This window comes from Coffea arabica, chromosome 9c, assembly GCF_036785885.1.
Source record: "Coffea arabica cultivar ET-39 chromosome 9c, Coffea Arabica ET-39 HiFi, whole genome shotgun sequence".
Classification (NCBI taxonomy): Eukaryota; Viridiplantae; Streptophyta; class Magnoliopsida; order Gentianales; family Rubiaceae; genus Coffea; species Coffea arabica.
The window spans coordinates 21217726-21229255 of record NC_092326.1 but is presented as its reverse complement, the minus strand read 5'-3'; positions in this window follow the sequence as shown (position 1 = coordinate 21229255).

The window sequence follows — 11530 nt, the reverse complement described above, 5'->3', positions numbered from 1 at the left end:
CAAGCAACAAGCAAGCCAAGGAATTGCTTGGTAAGATTATTAGAGAGTGATACACTTGAGTGAAACACGAGTGTGAGTGACCTATACATCGTATTAAAAAAAAAAAAAAAAAAAAAGAGAGAGGAACTCGTTTTGTTTATTTGTTTTGCAGGTGGACTAAATATGTCTAGTGGAGTTGGTGAACAAACCATGGACATCAAATTACAGTTGGAAGCCATGATGAGGGAGTTCAAACGATTGCTTAAGAATGAAATTGAGCCATTGCATGATCGAATTGATCAGTTGGAGAACTCGAGACCTCCACCTACCCCGAGTAAGGGCAAAGAATCGGCATACTCAAACGATGAAGAGGAAGCATTTGAGGGAAGGTACCAAAATGATCAAAGGTTCCAACGTCGAGGAGACGACACCATTAAAGGTGTCAAACTCAAGATTCCCTCATTCCAAGGCAAGTCGGACCCCGAGGCGTACTTGGAATGGGAACGGAAAATTGAGTTAGTCTATGAATGCCACACCTATACGGAGGAGCAAAAGGTGAAACTAGCAGCCGTAGAATTCACTGACTACGCCTCCATTTGGTGGGACCAACTTAGACTAAGCCGAAGGAGAAATCGTGAGAGACCTGTGGAAACTTGGGAGGAAATGAGGAGTCTGATGAGAAAAAGATTCGTTCCGAGCTACTATAGCCGAGATCTACACCGTCGGCTACAAGCTCTCAACCAAGGGTCCATGTCAGTTGAGGATTATTACAAGGAGATGGAAATGGCCATCATGAAGGCGGATTTGCGTGAAGATGGAGAGGCCACGATGGCTCGTTTTCTACATGGATTGAGGCCCGAGATTGCTGAAGTAGTGGAACTCCAACACTACCTCGACATGAATGAAATGCTAGAGAAGGCGGTTACAATTGAACGGCGCCTCAAGAGGAGGGGTACTGCACGACAAAGCACTACTTATCAAGCTGGAAATTGGCGCACTTCTCAACCAAAAAGGGAGGAGAAGGCCGCAGCTCCTTCTTACCCTCCAAGGCCGAATGGCCTCCCTTCCAAGGCGACGCCCAAGCCTGACTTTAAGGCTAATAATGCAGCTTCCAAACCACGTGGCCGAGACACCAAGTGCTTTAAGTGTCAAGGATTTGGCCACATCGCTTCTCAATGCCCCAGCCAAAGGACCATGTTGGTGTTGCCAAATGGGGAAATTGTATCAGATGAGGAAGAGGAGTACGAGGGGATACCGCCTCTAGAAGAGGAAGAGAATGAATCGAGTGAGGAGATACCTACGCATGAGGAGATTGGATGCCTAGTGGTTCGAAAGGTCCTCACTACCCGCGCCAAAGAGGACGAAATGGAGGTACAACGGGACAACCTTTTCTACACAAGGTGTCATATCAAGGATAAGGTGTGTAGTGTTGTTATTGATAGTGGGAGTTGTGCCAATGTCGCTAGTCTACTCATGGTAGAAATGCTAGGGCTCCAAGTTATCAAACATCCAAGACCTTATCGGCTTCAATGGTTGAACAATGAAGGGGAAGTACGTGTGTTTAGACAAGTAAAAGTACCATTCCGAATTGGCAAGTATGCAGACGAGGTTACTTGTGATGTCGTGCCAATGCAAGCAAGTCACCTCATTCTTGGACGGCCTTGGCAATATGATCGCGATGTCGAATTCAAGGGAAGAGCTAATAAATATGTCTTTACTCATTGCAATAGAAAGGTGACACTTGTACCTCTCACCCCAAAACAAGTGTATGAAGATCAAATGAGGCTGCAAAAGGAGTATGAGCTAGAACTTGAGAGGAAAAAGCGAGAGAAAAGTGAGGAAGAAAAAGGAGAGAGTAGGGCCGAACCCCTAGGGAAGAAAAAGGCAACAAGTGGGTCGGCTATGAGAGAAGAAAATAAGGGGAAGCTAAGTTTGCTAGCAAAAGCCAAGGATATAAGGCGAGCTTTGTCTTCCAACCAACTCTTACTTATGCTTGTGTGCAAAGAAGAGTTGGTCACTTCATCCATACCCACTGACTCCTTGCCTTCTACTATTTTACCTCTCTTGCAGGAATTTGAGGACATATTTCCTGAGGATGTACCTGATGGACTACCACCGCTAAGGGGAATCGAGCACCAAATCGATCTCATTCCTGGAGCACCATTGCCTAACAAACCAGCCTATAGAATGGGTCCTGAGGAAACAAAGGAATTGCAAAGGCAAGTGGAGGAATTGCTAAGGAAAGGTTGGGCTAGAGAAAGTCTAAGTCCATGCGCTGTACCAGTGATTCTCGTGCCAAAGAAAGATGGAGCGTGGAGAATGTGCACCGACTGTCGAGCAGTCAATGCAATCACGGTAAAATATCGTCACCCTATCCCTAGGTTAGATGATATGTTAGATGAACTGCATGGTGCCATTATATTCACTAAAATTGATTTGAAAAGTGGTTACCACCAACTAAGAATGAAAGAGGGAGATGAGTGGAAAACCGCTTTCAAAACTAAACATGGTCTATACGAGTGGTTAGTAATGCCATTTGGTTTAACTAATGCACCTAGTACCTTCATGCGTTTAATGAACCATGTTTTGAGACCTTTTCTTGGGAAATTTGTAGTGGTTTACTTTGATGATATTCTGATTTATAGCAGAAGCTTAGAGGAACACCTTGAGCACCTCAAAGCCATCTTTGAAGTACTTCGAAGGGAAAGGCTATATGCCAACCTTAAGAAGTGCACATTTTGCACTGATCGTGTTGTGTTTCTAGGATATGTTGTAAGTGCGCAGGGCATTCATGTAGATGAAGAGAAGATTAAATCCATCCAAGAGTGGCCAACACCTACCTCAGTAAGTGATGTGCGCAGCTTTCATGGATTAGCAAGCTTCTACCGTCGTTTTGTGAAGGATTTTAGCACCATCGCTGCACCTCTTACCGCAGTCATAAAGAAGAACGAGAAGTTCTTTTGGGGGGAAGCCCAAGATAAGGCTTTCCAATTGCTGAAACACAAACTCACACATGCACCACTCCTTGCAATACCTAATTTTGATCTCACTTTTGAAGTGGAATGTGATGCATCAGGTGTAGGAGTAGGAGCCGTACTCATGCAAGGAGGGAGACCGATTGCCTACTTTAGTGAGAAATTAAATGGCGCGGTCCTCAACTATTCAACTTATGACAAGGAGATGTTTGCCCTTGTACGTGCTTTGGAGACATGGCAACACTACCTACGTGCCCGGGAATTCGTCATCAAAACTGACCATGAGTCTCTCAAGCACCTAAAAGGACAACAAAAGCTGAGCAAACGACATGCCCGATGGGTAGCCTTCATTGAGTCTTTTCCATACGTCATCAAATACAAAACAGGTAAATCTAATGTCGTAGCTGACGCTTTATCTCGTAGACACATTTTGCTCACTGCTTTAGATGCTAAACTCCTAGGCTTTGAACTCATGAAGGAGTTGTATAAGAATGACTTGGATTTTGCGAACGCTTATGCGAATTGGGGAAAATCTGACTTTGAAAAATTCTTCGTACATGATGGGTTCTTATTTTATCTTACCAAGTTGTGCATTCCTCGAGGGTCCATACGTAACTTACTTATTCAGGAGTCACATAGTGGTGGACTAATGGGACACTTTGGTGTCACCAAGACATTAGCTGTATTACAGGAACACTTCCATTGGCCTCGCATGCGCAAGGACGTGGAGAGGATTGTTGAAAGATGTGGCGTGTGCCACAAAGCTAAGTCTCGGGTCAACCCAAACGGTTTGTATACTCCTTTACCCATACCTCACCAACCTTGGGTTGACATTTCCATGGATTTCGTGCTTGGGTTACCTCGTTCAAAGCGTGGCCATGACTCTATATTTGTTGTGGTAGATAGGTTCTCCAAAATGGCTCACTTTATTGCATGTCATAAGACGGATGATGCTTTACACATTGCTGATTTATTCTTTAAAGAGGTTGTTCGTTTGCATGGCATACCTAGGACTATAGTATCTGATAGAGATGTCAAGTTTTTGAGCTATTTTTGGAAATCTTTATGGGGTCGGTTGGGAACCAAACTGTTGTTCTCTACCTCTAGTCATCCTCAAACGGACGGACAAACTGAGGTAGTCAATAGGACTTTATCCACACTCCTACGTGCAATCATAAAGAAAAATATCAAGTCATGGGAGGAGTGTCTACCTCATGTTGAGTTTGCATACAATAGGGCTGTGCATAGTGCTACACAATTCTCGCCTTTTGAAGTTGTGTATGGTTTGAACCCCTTAACTCCCTTAGATTTGTTGCCATTACCTTCTTCTGAGCATATGAACTTAGATGGCAAGAAGAAAGCTGAGTTCGTGAGATCATTACATGACAAGGTTCGTACCAATATCGAGAGGAGGACAGCCCAATATGTCCAACAAGCTAATAAGCACAGGCGCAAGCTTGTCTTTGAACCGGGTGATTGGGTCTGGTTACATTTGCGCAAGGAGAGATTTCCAAACCAACGGAAAAGCAAGCTGTCACCAAGAGGAGATGGGCCTTTTCAAGTCATTGAGCGCATCAACGACAATGCATACCGCTTAGATCTGCCTGGTGAGTACAATGTTAGTGCTACATTCAATGTTGCTGATCTAAATCCATTTATTGCAGGGGACGAGTACGATTTGAGGGCAAATCCTTTTCAAGAAGAGGGGAATGATGCGATTGAGCACGAGACCCAAAGTGTACAAGTAGACCCTGTGAAGGTGCCCCTAGGCCCAGTGACACGAGCACGAGCTAAGAGATTCAAGGAGTCCCTCCAAGCCTTGGTACGTGCCATCCAAATCCAAGAGAAACCGGCCATTGAAGGAATTGAGTTGGAATATCCTTGCACGACTACTAAAATGCTGCTTACAATTGAAGATGCAAGTGTTCAAGCTCCAAATAGCTGGCCAAGCTGCAGTTAAGTGCCCTCGCTGAGCCGTACGGGGATCTCGCTGCCCGGTCAGCGAGTCGGGGGTCCAAGGGGGCGACGCGCCCCTGGCTTGGGGGCCCGGGGGCTTCGCTGCGCCCCCGGTGGGGGTTCGGGGGCAACGCCCCCGACGCTTAAGATCTATAGTTAGTTGGGCTAGCTTTCGGTCAAGTGGAGGCCCAAGGGCCTGGCCGAACTTTCCTTGTTATCTTTCCAGTCTATTAGGTCTTAGTCACGGCTATTAATAGCCTCAAGCCGCATGTTACATTCAGTTTTTGAGAGTATTGAATAAAATTTCCAGAATTTCGTCCATTCCTTGTGGCAAATTCCCTTAGCTTGTGAAAGCTAAGTTGAACATCCTAGAGCTGATCCTAGGCTGTTCGTGACTTATCAATCAAGCACACATACTTGATTGTGGCGTCCTCTACCGTTAAATCTGTTCTTGAGTGGTCCAAGTTCGGGTTCAACTCCATCAAATCTTTATCGTGTTCCTCTAGATCCGAAGTTGCTTCCGCGTCTCGCATCAGTTTGTCTTCTAGGAGTTAGATCAATTTGGTTCCCATTCATGGAATCGGATGATTTCAACACTGTTCACGTCTTTGGAGGATCAAACTATGTGTACTCTCAAGACATTAGAATCGACCACGTTCCACGAGTTTACACAAGGAGCGAGGTCTTCAATGGTCACTACAATACCTATGCTCATCTTGTACCTAGTCCACTTGAAGCTCCAACTTCACCAAGTCAGCTTCCATACTTTGCAAGCTTATTCAAGTTTGAGGAGTCTGATTTCATAGGATCTACATCGCATCACTTTGAGGATCCTTACCTCATGATCATAAGCGATCAAGTTGGGCATACATTGAAACTGGTTCGTGAGATTCAAAGTTCAACAAGGTTTACTTTCCAGCTTAGCAAGTGGTTTATGCATTGGATGAAACTTGTGGTAATCATAACAAAATTGACTCGACGGCATGTAACTTTTCTTATCATCATTCATGCTTCAATTTGTGGGCAAATTGCTTTCAAGAGGAGGGGAATGATACGAGTTAAGCTATGCCATTGGATAAGGTTCAAGTCCCACTAGGACTGGTTACACGAGCTCGAGCAGTTCATTCAGCTTCATCGTCTCAAAGACGTTATAAGGCGCGGGCACGATTTATAAGGATATGTCTTCTGCCATTTAATTGATTCACCGCAGCAAAGTCATTATAAGGCGTGGGCACGCTTTATAAGCTCAAGTCGTCTGCCCATCTAATCACATTTATTGTTTTAGTTAAGTCGTTTGTAATAAGGGCTTTATGGTCCATAGCCTTGCTTTATTTACCTAAGCGATGACCTCATAAGGTTATTTACCTAAGCAATGACCTCATAAGGTTTGGTCAAGCCCACAATTTTTAGTCTTATGGAAATAGTCAAACCTACAATTGTTAGTCTAGTTCCACATTTAGTTGTTCATCTCTATGTAAGGCTATAAATAGCCCACACTTCCAATGGTTTTAGGGAATTCAATCAATAAATCAGATTTTGAGAGTTTTCTTGGTTTCTCCAAGGCTATCAAATCGGATCCAACTCAACATGAGGTTTTGGACCGAACTTATTCCTACCAAATAAAATAGAAATCTGAAAAATAAACTACTAAACTATTACTAAAAGATTCATTCTCTTGCAGCCCGAAACATGGCCTATAAGCGGCCCATATTTCGTATCAAAAACTTAACTGAACTGGCCGAATTTTTTCCGAATTTTCCACACTAGCGGGTCCCACGTCCGATATACGCTCTTAATTTCTCAAAAACTAACCGATACTAGAAAAATCATTTAAAAACTATATTTACTTATAAAATTGATCTAGAAAAATTTTCTAACAAAGAAAATGCAGAAAACGTGCAATTAAGAAAAGTACGGGTCCTCACACTCTTGTTCTCACGATTGGCTTCCTCTGCGAGTTGGATTCTCAGCATTTGTGTCAGAGTGCTCCTTGAGTTCCGAATGTGATCAGTGAAGAAATTAATTATTTAGTTTATCAGTGGTGCAAATCCTGACTTCAAAGGATTGAATACTACAAAGAATGGAGTCAGTCTAAAGTATGAGACATAAAGCTGTTCCATATGATGATTCGGCTTGGATGCATGAATTGGTGATGTTCCACGTAGCTATCCTATATGATACAAGACACTGCTATAAAGTTTGCAAAGCTTGAAGTTTGGAAGCGGTGGAGTTCCGTGGTTCCTATGACTTCTATGATCAATTGGATTCCTATGATGATTTCCGTGCGAGATTGGTGAACAAGATGCATGGAAGGTCAATTGATTCCTATGATTTCACTTTTGAAATGCCTTGCACGTGAATGGTTAAGCAAGCAATATGCAATGTTTCCCATATGAATATATTGGGCTTTCTTAAGGACAAAAGGTTATAATTAAAATTGATGGCCATTATTATTATTATTCTTCATGGAGCATAGAGTTCGGTTTCCTCCCGCTGGGCGTGCCGAAGGGAGAAAATCAACGTATTTCGCTTAAACAAATTGGGAGATTATAAAGTCGAAACTTGCCCGTTCAAGTTTTACTCTTCGCAAACAAGTTTCGAGGGGGCATTTGTAGACAATGAAATTTTAGTTAATTCTTAAAATTATCATTAGTCTATAAATTATTTTTGTGGCTCATTTCTATCCAATCGGATATTGCCATATGTCATGTATGCTTGGACAAATTGGTTATTAAATGGCCAATTATATTTTGCCACGTGTCAAGGTGAGGTGTTCCAAATCAATTCAAACTGCAGGGATATCTCCCCAATCAAATCATATCATATCACATGCCTATTGGATAAATATCTAAATATTTATTTCTTATTAAGGGAATAATATTTAGAGTCGTTTAATCCAAGTATATTTCTTATGTACTGCGATAGCTTGGCCAATCAAACGGCGCCACGTCACGTGTCCCCACGAGTTTGGCCAATCGATGAATTACTTATCTCTTTATGAATAAATATAAAATGAAGAGATAATATTTGACTAGCACAGCCCTAATATGATTGCACGTCTTGCAAGGCAAGTGAAGTGGTACACAAGTCTTCAACCTCCACCTCTTGCCACAGCTATAAATAGAGGTCTTTCAACCAAATCAAGGGGACACAGATACACAGAGGGACTTCAAGAGGCACCTCATACACTCAAGTATTGAAGTTTCAAGCTACGAAAGGTTGGATCTTCAAGCTCTCCAAGTCTTTCGCATATCAAGACTTGAGCCTCCAAATATTTTCAAATTCTTCAAATCTTCCATATCAAGATTTGAAAGAGTCAGTGGTGGATCCAAGAACAAGCTGCGAAGCCCTTGGATTGGTGTTCGAGGAGAAGAATCGAAGGAAACTGATAAGTTCGAGAAACTTCCAGAGATTGTACCCCCATATTTTTTCTAAATTTATATATCACATATTTGTCGTGTATTCCTTTTTCTTGTCATTTTGCAGACTTGAAAAATTTTTATCGCGTACAAATCCTACAGGAAGAAATAGAGATATTTTAGACGAAAGTCTAAAAGGTACAAGGGAACCAAAGGAACCAAATGCTTCATCTGCGGCAAGCCAGGCCATTTTGCAAAGAACTTGATACGTTCCTTGATCAACTCGTTTCGAGACACGTAGCACGTTTGCCCAAGGATCTAGCGAGGTTGTCCAACATTTGGTTTGCGGGGCTTTAAATCAACATGGATGGCACGTTTGATTTAAAGCGGTAGAACGACTCTCCGATGAAGGTGAATACTCTAGGGGAATAGGTCGGTTGAACAATCAAGGACAGGACGCAAGATTGCCAAAGCAAGTTAAAGGAGTCGAATTCTCTCTTAGGAAGAAAACGAAAATACTAAGAATCTTATTCCTAAAACTTGTGTTTGTAACCTTACAAAGCTAGCCTATTTATAGGCTATAGGTAACCAAAAAAAACCCTAAAGAAACCCTAAGAGCAGTCGGCCATCTTGGTGGACAAGATGGGCCAGCCCATGTTCTTCTAAGCAACTAGTCCAAACTGATAAGTATTAAGGACTAAGGCCCTACTTGGCCGTCTCACGTGGAGGCCCACTTGATTCTTCATGGGATTGGATCAAGGTGTAAATTATTTGATTATCTCTTTCTAAGCCTTCAATTTCCCTATGGGCTCCATGTTGGTCTTGGACAACTCGAACGTGGGCTTGGAGGGATTCTTTGAAGAGTTTGACCCGAGCACGTGTGACTGGGCCCAATGGAACTTGGACTGGGTCATTGCGTGGGCCCTGATCCATGCACACATCAGTCCCCTCCTCTTGAGAAGGATTTGCCCTCAAATCTGAATCCTCCTCATCAAGAAATGGGCTCAGGTCCGCGACATTGAAGGTCATGCTAACATTGTATTCCCCAGGCAGCTCCAATTTGTAAGCGTTGTCATTAACTCGTTGGAGCACTCGAAAGGGTCCATCACCTCTTGGGGATAACTTGCTTTGTCGCTGCTTGGGGAACCTCTCTTTTCGCAAGTGTAGCCAAACCCAATCTCCAGGCTCGAAAATCATCTTGCGACGCTGCTTGTTGGCCTGCTGGGTGTATTGTTAAGTACGCCTCTCAATGTTTGCTCGAACGGCTTCATGTAACCTGCGCACAAAATCAGCCTTCTTTTTCTCATCTAAGTTTGTGTGCTCAGAGGAAGGTAAGGGTACTAAATCAAGAGAGGTCAGCGGGTTAAACTCATAAACAATCTCAAAAGGTGAGTAGTGTGTCGCACTGTGAACAGCTCGATTGTAGGCGAATTCAACATGAGGCAAGCACTCTTCCCAAGTTTTAAGATTTTTTTTAATCAAAGCCCGAAGTAGTGTGCCAAGTGTGCAATTGACAACTTCAGTTTGTCCATCGCTTTGTGGATGACTGGTGGTGGAGAATAATAACCTAGTGCCAAGTTTAGACCACAAAGTCTTCCAAAAGTAACTCAAAAATTTGACATCTCTATCACTAACGATGGTCCTAGGCATACCATGCAGACGGACAATTTCTTTGAAGAACAACGTAGCAATATGGGATGCATCGTCAGTTTTGTGACAGGGAATAAAATGAGCCATCTTAGAGAATCTATCAACTACTACAAATATGGAGTCATTTCCCCTAGGTGACCTAGGGAGTCCTAAGACAAAATCCATGGACAAGTCTACCCAAGGATAGTGGGGAATAGGCAATGGAGTATACAGGCCATACGGATTTGTTTTAGACTTCGCCTTGTGACAAGTGACACATCTACCAACCATGCGCTCCACATCTCGACGCATGTGAGGCCAGTAGTCTTAACCATGCCAAAGTATCCTATGAGACCACCACTATGTGCCTTCCTAACCAAAAGATCACGGATGGAAGAATTAGGCACACACAGTTTATCCACATGAAATAAAAATCCATCATGCAAGAAGTACTTTCCATGTGGGTTCTTAACGCAAGCAACATATATGCCTCCAAAGTCATGATCATGCGTGTATAGTTCCTTAATCATTTCAAACCCTAATAACTTAGCATCAAGGAAGACAAGCAAGGAATGTCAGCGTGATAAGGCGTCAGTTACCACATTCGTTTTGCCAGTCTTGTACTTAATCACATAGGAAAAGATGTCAATGAAGCTTACCCATTTGGCATGTCTCTTGTTCAACTTAGGTTGGCCCTTGAGAAACTTCAGTGACTTGTGATCAATGTGTATCATGAACTCTCGAGGGCGAAGATAGTGTTGCCAGGTCTCCAAGGCCCTCACCAGTGCGTACAACTCCTTGTCACATATTGGATAGTTTAAGGTAGCTCCTCCCAATTTCTCACTAAAGAAGGCACAAGGCCTTTTGTCTTGTATGAGGACAGCGCCAATACCTACACCAGAAGCATCACACTCAATTTCAAAAGTCTTGTTAAAGTTTGGTAATGCCAAAACAGGGGCATGTGTGAGTTTGTTTTTGAGGGTAAGAAATGCTTGTTATTGGGCTTCCCCCCAATAGAACTTGTCATTCTTCTTGGTCACGGTGGTCATTGGGGCGGCAATGGTGCTGAAGTCCTTGACAAAGCGCCGATAGAAACCCGCCAAGCCAAGAAAGCTGCGCACCTCAGGAACGGATGTGGGAGTTGGCCATTGCTCGATGGCCTCAATCTTGGACTTGTCTACCTTGATACCCTGCGAACTCACTACATAGCCCAGAAACACAAGTTCATTAGTGCAAAAGGTGCACTTTTTAAGGTTAGCGTATAAACGTGCCCTTCGAAGTATCTCAAGAACTAGTCTCACATGCTCCAAGTGCTCACGTTCGCTGCGACTATATATCAGAATATCATCAAAGTAAACTATGACAAATTTGCCAATAAACTCCCTCAAGACATGGTTCATTAGTCGCATGAAAGTGTTAGGGGCGTTAGTCAACCCAAAAGGTATGACTAGCCACTCATAGAGACCATGCTTGGTTTTGAAGGCTGTTTTCCACTCATCGCCTTCTTTCATCCTAATTTAATGATAGCCACTCCTTAAATCGATTTTGGTGAATATGACAGCACCATCGAGTTCATCAAGCATATCATCTAATCTAGGAATGGGATGACGATACTTAACAGTAATGGCATTG